General features: G+C 39.7%; 1 protein-coding gene across 2 annotated transcripts in view; it reads left to right on the top strand.

Moving 5' to 3' along the window:
- Positions 1–15,553, top strand: part of TENM2 (teneurin transmembrane protein 2) — a 625,713-nt gene that overhangs the window by 248,417 nt on the left and 361,743 nt on the right. The window lies entirely within an intron of this gene.

Raw genomic sequence — 15,553 nt, 5'->3', positions numbered from 1 at the left:
TGGGCATCAGGATTCCCCAGAGGTCTTATTAAAACACAGATCGACGGGTCCCAAGCCCAATTTCTGACTCCATGTATACAGGGTGGGTCCTACAATCTGTCCTGAGAAGATGTTGCCCTGAAGAGGGTGGTGTTGCTACCCTAGGGACCACACTTTGAGAACCACTCTTCTAGCTTCCCATAGGGAGAGAACACAGAAAATGCTTTGCCTTGTTCTCAGCTTTTCCTCCCTAATTGTTGAAATATTACTTGCACCCTATCTCCTCCTGCTGTATGCTGTGAGTTTCCTTATGAACATATTGCTTCTGGTCTATCCATTGAGAGTGTAATTCCATATTGCTCTGCAGGCTTTCTTGTCTTTCTTTAAGTACCTGACTCTGAGCTCTGCTGGGTAGGAGTGGAAGATTACATTTGGTCCTCCATATCTGCAAGCTGTGCATCCATAGATTTAGTCAAGTGTCTCTTAAAATCATTTCTGTACTGAACCTATACAGACCTTCCTTTCTTGTCATTATTTTCTAAACAAAAGAGTCAAAAAATATCTACAGAGTTACCTTATATCTACCTTATGTTAGGTATCTACATATCTAGATATCACAAGTCAGCTACAGATCATTAAAATACATTGGAGAATGTGTGTGGGTTGTATGCAAAATACTGTGTCATTTTATCTTGGGGACTTGAGCATCACTTTGTCCACAGAATGTTATGGAACCAATCCCCTATAGAAGCTGAGTGATGGCTGAGAAAAATAAAATGCCACTTGTATGTATTAATGACTTGTATTCTCATGAATGTGACTTTGTGGGTCTGTAGGTCTGAAGCCAGCACTAGGGTCAGAACTGTTCCTGCCAAACAATCATGCCTCACAAAACATCCTGGACCTATGGGTGGACAATTAAACAAAGAGCCACTGGCAGATCCAGTACTGTATATCCTCAAGTCCTCTCAGACCCCACAGGACCCACGCTATATGCATAGAGAGAAAAATGAACTGGGAGAGAAGGTGGGTACCCAAAAAAGCCAAAATCAGTTGCAAAACAGTTAAACGCTATTTTTGACAAACCTACAGCCTTTCATAAACACAGTCACGTTTCTGGCCAAATGCAATGGAAAATATGAACTCGTGTCAGAAAACAATACCAAGTTCCTACATTAATGGTTCTTTCTCTTTCCCTTTATTCTGTTGGTCCATTTTACACGGGAAATAAGAACCTTGTGGACAGAAAGATCATCATTTGTCAATCCTTTTGCAGCAATTTTTCCAACACTTCTTTCAGCTCTAAATGCTTTTAAGCATCTGTCAGTATCATATAATAGCCTTAATGGGGGGGAACAACAATAACAACAAACTACTCACTGCATAAGAATGAGTGAGTGAGTGGCTTCTCCTTCCTGGGCCAGTGGAAATGATGGTCCTGTCCATATGTGGATTTCCACATGCAGCTGTGCAGTTATTGTTTGCACTTAGACCTTAAGTTGTCTGTAATTTTTATGTGTGCAGGAATGGTGCCAATTGAGAGAGAGAATGGACCAAAAAAATTATTTAGCATCTCTGAGATGAGACAAGTCAATAAACAGCTTGATTACTAATTCATTCAGGAACAAAAATAATGGCTTTCTAAACTGAAACGACCAAATCCAATAACTAACTGTTTGTCAGGGCAGTAATAATGGTATTTGTATCTCTTTTAATTGGCTTTAACCTTTCCCTTCATGTGTGCAGTATTAAAAAATTAAAGAGGAAAGTATTTAGAGGCATAGATTTACGGCACTGCGTGGATTACATGCTTTTAATGAGGTCAGGACAATAAACCATCCGAGCAGAACCTGCTGCCCAATGATGAATTACTCCTTTTTTCTACAGTAGATAGACTAGAGCAACGTACACACAGGCTCACAGGCCCGCAGCTCATGTGGGCCATGCAACAGCTGCGCAGCTCTGCTCTTGAGCTAGCTCAGGGTGTTTCCAGTTATAAGGAACGTTAAGAAAATTTCAAAATATGGAGCTACAATAGCTCAGGTGGAAAAAAATAGAAGAAAGCTACAAAAGGGAACACACAGTGTTCAGGTAGAGTCTTCATTCATGTAGGTCTGTGTACGTCAGGGTACTTGCGCAAGTAGGGGTGAACAGGTGAATGTAAGGAAAGGAAGGAAGACTGGAAGAAGAAAAAGAAAGAATGAAAGAAAGGAAGAAAGGAAAGGGATAGGGAGAAATGTAATTTGGAAGAATACATGCAGTGGTCCTAAACCCAGCTTCACAGCCTGAGAGAGACCAATTGGGCAGTACACCTTCTGAATTTCATCATATTCTTAACTTAGACTTATAGAATGTCAGAGTATTTGCTCCACAGAAATCAACCAGCTCTACAAATCAGGCTTTCTTTGTGGAGAGCCCCTTCCTAGCACATCACTGGTCACACACTAATTCATCCACAGTGGTCAAATCCAGAAAAAGAAGAGTTCACTAGGAGAAGGAAACCTGGATTCCCAAGAGGGTCGGGAATGGGAAATAGGATATGTTTCTCTTTGACTTTGCGCATGTCTTTATTACTTGAGGTTTTATTAATTTATAATAAAAATAAATATTGTATTTTGTTAAAAATCAGTACACAAACACCATTCAAATCTTTTTGAAAATAGCAAAAAAATTAATAACTTTCACATTGTAAATCAAGGGCTTATTATTTGTAAAAGGAAGCAAATTCAAGACAAGTGACAGAATCACATGGTCAAAGGACTTGGGACAGCCCGAATTATGTCCTTGATTGTGAAGACATCCTCAATCAAACCCCATCTGACTCCTAATTCTGGGGAAGAAAGCAAGCTCGTCTCCTCCTGTTCATTGGTTGACACCAATCTCATCACAGTCTCTGTCCAATCAGAGGCCTAGAGTTGGCAGTACGAACCTGAATAAAAAACATTCCACTCTAGATAGCAGAGCTTCAGTCCATGGCAAACACACCCTCCCTGTGGGATAGCCCCTCCATCCCTGAGCCAAGGAATGTAACACTTTCTTTTTTCCATTTTAAAATGGGACAACCTTCAAGTAGTCTCAAGAATGAGCAGAGGTCTCTAGTTTCTCCTTTCTTTCCAAATTCTTTTCATATATCTTAGCCCTTCTGTTTTCATGACAGCCACCAACCAACTCCAGGTCCTATCCTGCTTAGGACCTGTTAATCAGCTTCCTCCTGCTTTGACAAAAGTTCTGAGATAAGGCAGTTTAAGGGAGGCAAGATATATTTTGACTCAGAATTTCAGAGGCTTCAGTCCATGGTCATGTGGCCCCATCACTCTGGGTTTTCGTGGGGAAGAACATCATGGTGGGGAGCTTATTGTAGACCAGAACTGATCACACCTTAGTGACCAGGAAGCAGAGAGAAAGAGAAACTCAAGGGGCCGTGGTCAAGACATACTTTTCAAGGACATATCCTTGGCAACCTACTTCCTCCCACTAGCCCTCAATTCCTCAAGTAACACCACCAGTTTGGAGGCCCAGCCTTTAACTTATAAACCTTTGGGGATCATTCCAGATCCAAACTATAACAGGACCTAATTGCTCTCCTTTACTATAGGCTCTTGCAAATCAAAGTCCCTTGCAGAGAAGCCCATACTTGAATTGTTAATGAAAACAAATGCTTGATTTTATAAACAATCATTCATTCAACAGATATTCCTGTATGCCAGTCACTAGGTTAGATATGGGGGCACAGTGGTAAGCAAGTCAGAGAGCTGACGCTGACCTTGCAGTAGGTAAGACAGGCATGGACCAACTGATGTGAGAAAATAATGTGTATTTTATATCTTCTACCATAGGGAGGCTAGAGGGGATGTTCCTGGGGAGCCAGTCTGTGAACGGAGATTTGAATGGCAGGAGGAAGTCAGTCATATATAGAGCTTACACAAAATGAATGTCTTATATGGTCTTTTTTTTTGGGGGGGTGGTGTCTGCACCCACTGAGGCCTTTAAAGACACAGCAATGAAGGATAGAAGCTCACTGTATACCTCTCTTTCTTTCCTCGTGACTAATTCAAAGTGAACTCAGATGGTTTTTGCTGCTGCAAGTATTTTTTTTTAAATGCTCAAAACTGGGCTCATTTGTCTATTTGTAGCTGGTTTCGTGTGCTAACATATACCTAAGACTGTTCACTGGCCACAGTTGTGGGTAGCATTATTTCCATGAAAGAAAGTCATGGGTTGAACTGTCATGAACTCTGACTTCTCTCAGTCGTGTCTGTACAATTTCAACCAAAGACACCATGTTCAAGGATGATTTACAGACTTTGGATCAAGAAATATCCAGGTTCAAATTTGAGCACTGCCTCTTCCTGTATTCTGAGCATGGCCTTGGCCTTCCCCAAGCATGTGGTGTCTTCAGCTATAACATGGGACTATAAAAATACCCATTTCCTAGGGTAATGGGGAAAATTAAATAAGGTCATATCTCTAAAGTGCCTGGTTCAAAACAACCTAGAGCTCCCTCTTTCAGAAGTTTCTGGAAATGCTGATAGACTGTGACTTACCAGAGAGGCTGTCGCTGCGTGCAGACAGGGAGATTCCATTCCTCATTTCTTTAGTCTTTCTGTTGGATGTAGAGCTGCAGTTAGGGTCTGGAGGTTGCAGCAAAGATTTCCTGATTAGACAAGAAAATTGAGAATGTAGCTGTCATTCTTTTAGTATGATCCATCAGAGGGGACAAAAGAGGGATTATCAGTTGGGTACTCAGCAAAAGTTAAAGCCATTCCTTTAATCCTTATTTAAGCGTCTCCCTCTGCCCTTTGCCTTCTTCTCCTTCCTTTTGCTTCTGGTTGTCTTTATTGCTTCTCCCTGAAGCATCAGAGATAAAGCTTGGAACCAAACTGGACAAAGCCCTTGAATCACATCCACATGCGCAGCAATTGATCCAGCAAACTGCGTTGCCTGAGCATAGAATCCTAAGGACATGCGTGGAGGCTGACTGTATTCCTAGGGGTACGCAAGCTGCATTTGAATATAAATTTTTTTTAAAAAAAATTAAAAACCCAAGGAGATAAACAAGACAGAAGTACCTTTAATTGACTAAAAATATCAATGCAACATATTCCTAGGACAATCTCACCAACCCCCCCCTCCTCTTTTTAATGGGACCAAGGAGGAGGTTGGGAGGAAGAACAGCCACTGAATTGATCTGACAGCGGTTACCCCTGGGAAGCCCAAGTGGGGTCTGGAAAGGCCTGTATTCTTTACTTCATATGCATCCACCTTGTTTGATTTCGTTTGGAACCAGCCTGCACTACCTTTTGAAATTAAGAATACACATTTTTAAAAACCGGTGAAGGGCAGAGAAGAGTTACTTTCTAAACAAGATAGCTGCTGCATTGTTTTTAAGTAAGTTTTATTAACAAGTGACAATTACTTTTTTATGATACATTTAAGATAGTGAATTATGAATGACTGAAAATCCCCTCCAGCCTAATTGGGAACCATTATGTCTGGTAATTGCCACTGATTTCTGCAAACAGTCATTTTTCTCTGGCCTATTAACATAATTTAAATTTTTAATTGCCCTTCATAATTGTCTATTGGAGTTAACAAACAGTCCCATTCACCTAAGGGTTTGAGACCAGGCCCCACCCTGGGACTCAAGCTAGAAGCATCTAAGACCTCTGGAGGACACTACTAGGACTTTGCCGACTGTCAAATTGAGGTGGCACTGGCACCAATGGGACACCTTTTTAAGGACCCACCCAGATGCGACATGATATATTTTAGATGTCTGCAGTATAGTTTGTCCACTTTACTTTGAAGCTAACTCGCCAAAAAGAGAGAAGAGAGTCACACTTTAACAATGTGAACAAAGACTGTCATAGGTGGGAACATTCTAGAAGAAGAGCAGAACATCTGCCACTGTCCCATGGGAAACTTCCTATAGGAAAAATGGTTTATATAGCTAGGTGAGGGGAGAAAGGAGGTAGGAGTCTGAGAGAAGATACATATATATATTTTAGTAGATGTTTATATTAAACATATACATGTAGATATAGTTTAACTACACAACAAGTGTAGTTGGGTACAATCAAAAAGAGTATAAGGAAAACAATGAAAAAATAAAATCTCTCTATAATTCCACTAATGAGTGTTAAATCTATGCATAAGTACATATATATTATATATATGGGTGTAAATAGTTTCATAATATATTTTCTCACACGACTTAACATTTCTCTGAAACATTATTTTTAAAGACTACATGATTCAATGTATGGATTCACAATTTTTTAAGCATTGCACTCCTGTTGGATATTTAGTTTCCCAGTTTTTAATATTACAAAAACGTGAGTGCATTACCTGCATATTTTGTATACATCCGTAACAGTTAGCTCAAGAAATTGCCCTAGAAGGTGATTCACGAGTATGGACATAGTGCTGAATTACCCTCCCCAAAGTTGCATTTCCATACAATCTCCCATCAGTGTAGAAGAGGACTGAATTTCCCATATTTCCCTAGCTTTAGACAGTAACATTTATTAGAATGTTTGTGTAGTTGCGAAGTTTAGAAAAATACATCTGTGTAATTTTCAAGTTGCATTCATTTGATCCACAGTGAGGACAGATCTCATTTCCCTTATTAGCGTGTGTATGGATGTACATTTGTGAATGATGTTTTCTCCCCACTCCACCCACTTTTCTCTTCCTTTTTATCCTTTTCTTATTGACACAATTGAGATTTTAAAGTCTTTATGCTTTTTTAATTCTCCGGAGATTGCTCTGCCTCAAAGCCACACAACAGTGGACTCAGACCACACAATCACTTCCTGTGCTATTGAAGAAGGGCTTTTTGGTTTTTGTTTTTTCTGCCACTTTCACACTCTTACACATTTGCAGTAGGTGGGAGGGATAGCTCATGTCTCTGTGCAACATATGGAACAGTAAACAAACCGTCTCAAGGGCCTCTGTGACTGTCTTCCCCTTCCTAGGCTCCTCTGATTCCCATCTTGGTTCCCAGCAAAAGTCCCAGGGAAACCTTTTGGGAAACCCCCACTGGGTTAGTACTGAGGCAAATAGGAAATGACCAGAAAAAGTACAGACGTGAGCAACAGTCAGAAATACTAAATCATAAGCGATTCTCTTCACATAGGTTTATAGCATCCCGCATAAAGCAAAGTGAGGAATCTGACAACAGGAGCCACAAAATGCTCAGCAATTCCAACATGAATGTCTGCTGATCTGATCCAAATCTGTTTCCAAAGTTGGGAGCTGCAGGATCCATGTATATATCTCTAAGACCCATGTTCACCCAAGATGTTTTCAGTATCTGCTATCGGTAGCTGACTGGCCCATGTGGGAGGGAGTCCAAAGCTGAGATATTTACCCTAGCTTGAGAACTGTCAGGACTTGTCATATGAGTGTGTTCAGAGTAGCCACATTTCTTCAAGGGTAGGTCCTCCTCTCTTTTTTCAGACAAGTTGAACGGGGACCTCAAGGAAGGATACTAAACTCATTCCTACATGAAACTTCCAGTGGGATAACGTCTGCTCATGACTCTGAGGGAGACATTTATTATAAAAATAGCAACAGTTGTCATTGCTGACTCACTCTGTGCTTCCAAATTGAAAGTAACAACCTGTTACTCTTATTTCCCTCCCTTCCCTAAAGAAACTCCAATGATATCACATTTTTTCTGTGATTCCATCTTAGCCAGATCTTTGCATCTTTTACATACTTGGTTTAAATTCAGTTTTCTGAGAAAAGAGGTCCTGGGAAATCTGCTGCTTTCTGCACCTAGAACAGGAGAAGGGGGATGTCAATTTAAATGAAGATTGTAAAGATTTCTGCCATTAACTTATATTCATTTTCTTTTTGAAGTTAAATAATACATGAGGACTTTTTTGAGGAAATGGGGTTTCCTTTGAGGTAATCTCTAGACTTGATGGCTGAGAACTCAAGATCTGGACTCCAAAACTGTTTTCTGCTTTGAGTTGGCCACTTTCTAGCTCAAGGGTGTTGATTGGAATTAAATGGGTGTAAGGAAATGGGATTGTTAGAATCCAATGAACGGCATAGGCATACAATGCACACTCAATATGCGTTTACAAAAGCTGTCATTTTTACTACTACTGCAACCTGACAAAATATTGCTTATCACTCAGGACATCTGTGGGTTGGGTGTCTGTTTCCTCTACTTCTGGGTAACATCTCTATTCCTGTTCGCTCCTTCAGGCCCACTCCTGCTTTCTGTGAAAATAGAAAGAAAAAATATGGGATGACTTAAAAGATGCCAGATGAATCTTTGCCCTGAAGCCAACTGTTTATTCAGCTCATTCAACTAACAAATAATTTCACTGGTGATTTATTGTTTTTCTCAGTGAAATTTTCCTTCATACATCCATAATTAAAAACGGTGCAGAACAGTAAATCGGTGAACCTGTCATATAACATTTGTTAGCATTGAAAACCAAGGCATCGTAGCTTTTAGGAGAGGAAAATGAAGAGCTTAGATAGACCCTGAAATATGGATTTTTTTTAAAACTGGCTTTTATTTTAGAAATGAAAGACTATTGGGGGCTGTAGGTAAAGAATCGAGACTAAGACATAAAGGGCATGTACCCCATGTATCCATGGCCTAATTTCCCTTGATACTGAAAACAGTCTCATCAGCAATGAGCACAGGCAGTGGTAAAGTCATTTTTTCTCAGACTAAAAAAATACATGGAGTTTTTTTTTCCTTGTTTTTTTTTCTTTTTATAATATGAAAATTTTCTTAAGGTTAGAGAAATAACTGAATTACCTACCTAATTTAGAAGGTGTTTTTATTTAAGGCAAATCTGATGAATACTCTGCCCAGAACAAAGTGCTGAAAGTCCAGTAAGTAATCACCGAGCCTGAGAATATGATCGCAGAGTAGGAAAGTATTAGCTTTGACAGAGAATTCAAAGTTGAAATCGCAGAGTTTGGACCCTGATTGTAATGCCAAACTAACAAATGGCTTCTGAGATTCTGCTATGTAATGTGACACAGGGCTCTAATAATGAGACTTTTTAAAAATATTATGAGAGAGGAACGGTGGAGAGATTTTTAAAAGACATGTGCATTTCTCCCATACAGATTTCATTATAACTGAATACTACTCTTTAGTAATTCTACAGACATAGAAATGAACTTGATATGCACCCAGTTGCGGAGTTCATCCTAGAGGTCCTCACCTGTTCTCCTCCCTTACCTCCCCACCCTCCGTGTTAACCGAGAACCTGATAAATCAGCAGACAATATAGAAGCCTCATTAAACCTCCAAGCAGTGCCTAGTCCCCCCAGAGAATAGCATTCTGAAGGAGATGGAGAGTAACAACAGATACAATCATGAGGAAGAAACCCGCTAGAATAAAAGAAACATCAATAAACCATACCATGCACCATTAAGGACCACCTCAAGATAAGATACTCAGCAGGGGCACCAAGGATCACAAATGAATTAACGTCAAGGAAGGAGTGTCTGGTCTCTCAGAGTATGTCAGGCTGGGTTGAAAATCGCTGCTGCCCAGGGAACTGCCGAGCAGTCCCCACCCTCCATTTGAGGGGTAATCGTGCCAGTGACAGAATGCTGAGAAAGACCTTGCCACGTCACATCTCTTTGCACACAACTCCCAATTTCTCAGAGCAAGCATGTGCCACCAGGTCAGGTTATCTGTTCACTTGAAGGACAGCTAGCTTTTTATTTAAAATTCATAGTCCTGTTTTTTGTTTTTTTTTTTTTGTCATTTCTTTCAATGCAATTTCAAAATCACAGAAACCGTGGAAAGGATCCCTCAATATCCTTTACTCAGTTTTCCCAATTGTATGTAGGGTCCCATTGTCCCCCAGACCCTCCAGACACATGCATGTTGCTTTTTCTGACTCAATAAAGAGTAAGATGACCCTGTATACTTCGGTATATATTTCCTAGGAACAAGGTCATCTTCTTCCTGTAACCACAGGTAAAACTATCAAAACTAAGAAATTTAGCATTAAAGTGTTATCTAACCATTAATCTATCCTCAAATTTCACAAATTGCACCCACAATTCTTCTTCTCCAATCCAACATCAAGTTCAGGATCACGCGCTGCACCTGGTTACCATATCTCTTTAGTTTCCTAAGGTCTGAAGCCTGGATCTTTGCCCACAAAAGCCTTTGCCTTGCTTTACCTTTTCTTGGAATGACACTTCCCCCCATTTTATTGATGGGTTTAATATTTAAATGCATTTTGTAACTGTACACTTCAGTGAATTTTCCCCAGAGGGAACATAACCATGTTACCCCCTGGGGGCAAGGCAAAACATGGAACACAAACATAGCATTGTAGAAGACTTCTCTGCAGTTAATTTATCTTATACATGTTTTAGCCAAAAGAAAGGAAAATTCTTTTGACTACACCTCATGGTCCTAGAACATTTCAAGATAATGGTGTTATCTACACTGACCCTCACTAACCACACATCTCCCTGCCTTCTCAGACCAAGATGCAAGAGTCCCTGGCCATTTCTGCTTTGACCCAAACAAAGCTGAGCACTGGGCTTAATGATCATCAGACAGTGGGATGATCTTTTTTTTTTTTGTCATTTTATTTTTTTTATTTTTTATTTTTTTGTATTTTTTTATTGGTTGTTCACAACATTACAAAGCTCTTGACATATCATATTGCATACATTAGATTGAAGTGTGTTATGAACCCCCAATTTTACCCCAAATGCAGATTGCAGAATCACGTCGGTTACACATCCACAATTTTACATAATGGTCTATTAGTAATTGTTGTATTCTGCTACCTTTCCTATCCCCTACTATCCCCCCTCCCCTCCCCTCCCATCTTCTCTCTCTACCCCATCTACTGTAATTCACTTCTCTCCTTGTTTATTTTCCCATTCCCCTCACAACCTCTTATATGTAATTTTGTATAGCAATGAGGGTCTCCCTTCATTTCCATGCAATTTCCCTTTTCTCTCCCTTTCCCTCCCATCTCATGTCTCTGTTTAATGTTAATCTTTTCTTCCTGCTCTTCCTCCCTGCTCTGTTCATAGATGCTCTCATTATATCAAAGAAGACATTTGGTATTTATTTTTTAGGGATTGGCTAGCTTCACTAAGCATAATCTGCTCTAGTGCCATCCATTTCCCTGCAAATTCTATGATTTTGCCATTTTTTATTGCTGCATAGTACTCCATTGTGTATAGATGCCACATTTTTTTATCCATTCATCTATTGAAGGGCATCTGGGTTGGTTCCACAGTCTAGCTATTGTGAATTGTGCTGCTATGAACATCGATGTGGCAGTATCCCTGTAGCATGCTCTTTTAAGGTCTTCAGGGAATAGTTCGAGAAGGGCAATAGCTGGGTCAAATGGTGGTTCCATTCCCAGCTTTCCCAGGAATCTCCAAACTGCTTTCCAAATTGGACGCACCAATTTGCAGTCCCACCAGCAATGTACAAGTGTACCCTTTTCTCCACATCCTCGCCAGCACTTGTTGTTGTTTGACTTCATAGTGGCTGCCAATCTTACTGGAGTGAGATGGTATCTTAGGGTGGTTTTGATTTGCATTTCTCTGACTGCTAGAGATGGTGAGCATTTTTTCATGTACTTGTTGATTGATTGTATATCCTCCTCTGAGAAGTGTCTGTTCAGGTCCTTGGCCCATTTGTTGATTGGGTTATTTGTTATCTTATTGTCTAATTTTTTGAGTTCTTTGTATACTCTGGATATTAGGGCTCTATCTGAAGTATGAGGAGTAAAAATTTGTTCCCAGGATGTAGGCTCCCTATTTAACTCTCGTATTGTTTCTCTTGCTGAGAAAAAACTTTTAAGTTTAATTAAGTCCCATTTGTTGATTCTTGTTATTAACTCTTGTGCTATGGGTGTCCTATTAAGGAATTTGGAGCCCGACCCCACAATATGTAGATCGGAGCTGGATGATCTTGTTTACATCCTTGGAGCAGAAGGGCTCACACTGGGTTGAGAGACTTTCTTATTCCCCAATCCCCCAATTCTTCAGGGACTATTTATCTGTGACCCTTCTACACGGGACCCAGGTGTAGTTTGTAGTTCATGGGATTTCTCATGTGAGTTTGACATCTCCCTCTGATGATCAAGGGCATCCTTTGGGCAATGTCTAGTTGCTATAAATTTTCTAAACATTTGCTTTCAACTTCTGTCTTCACCTCAGTGTGTGCTGATGGACCATATTTAAAGCAGCTCTAGGCTAACCCAGTGAACACCTCTCAAGTGAAATCTCAGCTCAAGCTTCATATCTCTGGGGAGCATTCCTAATCCCCACCATCACCTGCTTATGCCACCATTAAACACCTGCTGTAGAGCATTTATCTCAGTTCATAACAATACTGTCATATTTGAGATGATTTCATTAATGCCTGTTACCATGACCCAAATCTGGGCATCATGAAACAGACTTCTTCCATTTGCCCACCACCCATCCTCCATGCCTGATGCTCAATAATAAATAACTGTCTGACCTAAGAGTGAATACTTCGGGGGTGGCCTTTGAAAAAAAACAATGAAATAAAACAAGACCACGGGCTAACCTCAGATACACTTCAGCGCAGTGAAATTGCATCTGGAGTAAAAGAATAGGGACCACTTTTGCTCTCAGCTTTTGAGGACATTATTATTTTTCTTTGAAGGTTGAAATAGGGAAAAATCACAAGGCATCAAATTGTACCCCATATTTATGGAGTAATCCCTTAAAATTTTGAAAAGCACCCATTTCTAATTAATCATCTTGTGAGTGACAGTACTTCACAATTAAACTGTATATTACTCTCTTCAGAAAAGTTTATATTTATCCAACTGTATTTCTTTCTTTCTTATACAGTCACAGTTAGCCAGGGCTCATTTCACTGTGTATTTGTAACATTTTTGGGGGTGCAAGATAATAAGAAATAAGAAAGACACTGACTCATTCAGAAAAGTAGAGATTATGGCTGGTTTGCAAGAAAGAAGATTTGCACACTAAACCCATGAGCAGATTTTTTTTATTTAAAGAATTTCAATGGGCTTAGATCCATACTATCCTCTGCTGTTTTCTTCAGTATCAGGATACTGATGACAAAGGTTTATGCTTGACTGGTAGCAGTTAGGGACTCTTACCAAAATACCCTAAAACTCTCTTTCAACTGTAGAACCCGATCTCCAAGGCAAACACTTGAAATTGCTACCTTTGTGCTGTTAAGTTTGGATAATTTGGGATATATTTCTTTGTTTCATGTGGCCTTACCTCAAATTCTGGCTGAATAATGGTAGACAAAACAATTAGGAGCACTCTTTCATGGGTAAGATGCCTCTGTGGGCTAAGGGAATCTTTTACAGCGAAGATGTGCGTTGAAAGCATACATTTCCCTACCCTCGCTCAGATTATTTTCCTCAGTCTCTAGGTGGCTTTGGTTATAACTTATAATTCAAGGATGGCATTTTAAGAGATCCAGTGGAAAAAAATGTAGTATAAATGTAAATGTAAAAGATACAGCTCATTCTGTCTTTGAAATTGTTGGTGTGAAAAGAGCTCAACAGTGTTTTATTTAAACAAGGTCGGCTTCGACCTTGATTGACTTGAAGTAAATTGCCTGGTACAAGAGGCAAAAGGAAGTGGAGAGAAAAATGGCAATCAGCACCAAATGTTTCACATATTGATTGACAAGCACCAGAGATGTGCTAGAGTAAGATAAATTGGCCAACAGGGCCCATCTTGACAGCTCCCGAGATGGGAAAATTGTTCTTGTTAATTTGCTGCGGGAACCTTGTCATTTATGGAATGTGCACGTGAGTATCTCCTAATTGTGTAAACAAAGTTCAGATTCCTAGGCAGCCTTGTTCTGTTATTGGGTTTGGTAATTTTTTGGTCTGAATCACCAGGGTGCATTTATAAAATGGCTCTGGAGTTGGGGAGGAAGGGAAAGCACTGCACCTGCTTTAAGCTGGCGTTTTTGACTGAAATAGAACAAATTGCTTGGCAGACCTTTCCGATTTAACAATAGATTTCAACAAACTCATGTGCACAAGCTTTCCTTCCATCCATGTTCCACAGTTTTCTTCTGCTAGATTCTAATTGGCTTTATCTGGCCTCAGGTTTGAGTGTATGGTTTTCAAATATTAAATTTCACTTTATGGGTTTGGTGGAACCCAGAAAAATCCTTCGTGACTTCTCTTATCTCCACCCCTATAGTATTTCTTTTTCAGTCATTTTCTATTTACCTTCTATCATTCTGTTCCTTCTTTCTTCCTTCACTGGGCTGAATTAGTCAATGGCTAATCTCTCCCAGGACCCTCCTGCCAGACCTTTGTGTAAGATCTGTACTTTGGACACAATAGTAAGTCCATCTAGAAGTCAGTCAAAGAGATCCATCTAGAAGTCAGCTCTCAGTAGATCATTTTTTTTTCTTTTTCAAATTATGCAAAAATATATTTTTAAAAAATATATAATTGTATAATTTAACATATTTCTGCAGAAGTTTGCTTTTATTTTATTCAAGTGCAAATCCTACCATCATTACTTTCTCTTCTCTCTCTGAATTTTTCAGACCATTAGTCCATTCTTGATTAGACAGGAATGATATTTATTTTCATTTAAATGGGCTATATGAAAAATAAATCTAACTTCCAAGACCTGTTCTTAATCACCTCATTAATGTGGCAGCTCAGAACAATGTATCACTTTCTCACTGTCTGAGAAAAAGATTCAGATTCAAAAATATTCACAATTCTCCTATTAGATTGTGCGGAGCCCTTTGGTGTGAAGTCAGGATTGGATGGGTCCCGTGGAGGAGCCTGGCATGGAAGAAGATAGGGAGTGGTGGGTCCTGAAGGTGAACCAGAGAATATGTACCCCACTGGAGGCATTCAGTGACATACAGACAGTGTTCTGCAAGCTCTAAGCAGAAAAGCTCCAGAATCTGAATTCTGGGTCCAGATATGATGTCATAAGTCTGGTGACTCAATGTATACAAACTCCGTTACATGCACAAAATAATTTCAACAAATTGATTATTTGTATAAAGATGGTCTCCAGACTATGTGTGTGCAGTGTATATAAAACCTGAATGACTTGGGTCTCATCGCCAAGATATCTCATTATGTATATACACATATTGCAAAATTTAAAAAAAAAAATCTAAAACATGAAACACTTCCAGTCCCAAGCATTTTGGATGGAGATACCCCACCTGTACATGGGATGTCATTTCCCTCACTTCACAGTTGAAACAGAGGCACCAAAAATTCAACTTAACTTGTTAGATGGAGGCAGGACAAGTGCTCTGGACAGCTAGTTGTGACTTTTCTTCCCACAGCCTTACTCACTTTCTCATCCACTAATGTCACTTAAGACCTTGCAGTCTCACCCTTTCATCCCTGTCTACCTAACAAGATCTAAAACATTGTTAGGTTCTCACTCCAGTTATCATGCACCTCATCTTCCCCAGGTGGAGACAACCACACCCTGTTCTGTTCTTCCCATGTTTAATGTAGATCCTTGGAAAGCAGTTCATGTGAAGAGTGTACCTCCAGCTCTTTCACTGAAATATGAATTCTTCAA

The sequence above is a fragment of the Spermophilus citellus genome (genome assembly GCF_964194105.1).
Source record: "Spermophilus citellus genome assembly, chromosome: 1".
Classification (NCBI taxonomy): Eukaryota; Metazoa; Chordata; class Mammalia; order Rodentia; family Sciuridae; genus Spermophilus; species Spermophilus citellus.
This window is presented reverse-complemented; position numbering and strand designations above follow the sequence as displayed.